Genomic DNA, 1,370 nt, shown 5'->3' on the forward strand with positions numbered 1-1,370 from the left:
TGTGTAAGAATGTGTGTGTGTGTGTGTGTGTGTGGGTGTGTGAGAGAGAGAGAATGTGTGCGTATTGCGCCGTGTGCTGGCAGTATCGTTAGCAAGGCGGGCAAAATACTTAGCAGCATTTCTTCCGTTTGCACGTTCTGAGTTCAAGTCACCCAGGTCGACTTTGCTTTTATTCCTTTCGGGGCCGATAAATTGAATACCAATTGAACTCTGCGGTCGATGTAATATATTTCCCGCTACCCCGAAATTTCTGGCCTTGTGCCAAAATTTGAAATCAATATTGTGTGTGTGTGCGTGCGAAAGTGTAATTCGGCCAGTTGTACTGAGCACTGCGACTGAATCGACAAACAAGGAACATAACCTTCTTCTCTAGAAATGTTTATATATAAATGTCTATATATAAATATTTGTATACTCATATACATATATGTGTGTGTGTTTGTGTGTGTGTTTGTGTGTGCATGTGTGCGTACACACACGTGTTTATGTGTTAATATAAGTGTTTGACATATAAAACAGAGTAAAACAATCAATATTGCACTGGAAGTATTTATGGCTATACAATCAAATATTGAGATGCCAATGGCTACGAACCGTTTACTGCAATTGATACAGCCGTAAGAAGACTTATAGAGGTTTTGAGAACATGTTATCTCTACTAAAGAATATGAAAATTGATTGTACGCTGAAGTAAATCATAGGTGAATCTTTGAGATGTAGAAGTGGAAATAAATCAATTTAACAACTTGGAGACTTATTTACTCTTGATTTTCTGTTTCATATTGTGGAAGGTGATTTCATGAAAAACTCATAATTAATAGGAATGAATAAACAAAGAAGAGGAGTGGATTTATGTATATGCACAAAAATATATTAACAGATAATTAGCATTATGAATTGATAGAAAGAATGAGAGAGTGTAATATTGGTATACACTTTCTTTTTTATTGTCTCTCTTTTTGTCTTTTATTGTCTTCTGTTGAAGAGCGTAGAGCCAAAACGTAAAATACTTTCTTTCTCGAACATCACATTAATGCACCTGCTCGTTCTTCATACACCTGTCTTCGTCTTTTGTTTTTTTCTGTAAATTTCAACTATATATATACAAATATATAAATAATAAAAACATGGATAAGCGTCACTACATCACAGCGGTTTATAGCGGATTTCCTGAATAGATTAATGAGTACGTTACATCATATCTAAAAAAAAAAAGAAATCGGCTTCACCACACAATATATAAATTTCAAAACAATATAACAGCGCTTTAGCACAGTGGGCGAATCGAACTTGATTCAAGTCGAAGCAGGCCTGGAATATATATACATATTATATTTTACTTGTTTCCTTCATCAGATGCCGGCCATACT

General features: G+C 34.9%; 1 long non-coding RNA gene across 2 annotated transcripts in view; it reads right to left on the reverse strand.

Moving 5' to 3' along the window:
- The window catches only part of LOC106879816 (uncharacterized), a 23,473-nt gene that overhangs the window by 7,880 nt on the left and 14,223 nt on the right, over positions 1-1,370 (reverse strand). The window contains exon 4 of one of the 2 annotated variants that reach the window (XR_001410670.2): positions 931-1,094. The exons of the other annotated variant lie outside the window; for it this stretch is intronic. This is a non-coding gene — a long non-coding RNA (uncharacterized LOC106879816). Of the gene's footprint in view, positions 1-930; positions 1,095-1,370 lie in introns of those variants that run through there. 2 annotated transcript variants of the gene reach the window in all.

This window comes from Octopus bimaculoides, chromosome 7, assembly GCF_001194135.2.
Source record: "Octopus bimaculoides isolate UCB-OBI-ISO-001 chromosome 7, ASM119413v2, whole genome shotgun sequence".
NCBI lineage: Eukaryota > Metazoa > Mollusca > Cephalopoda > Octopoda > Octopodidae > Octopus > Octopus bimaculoides.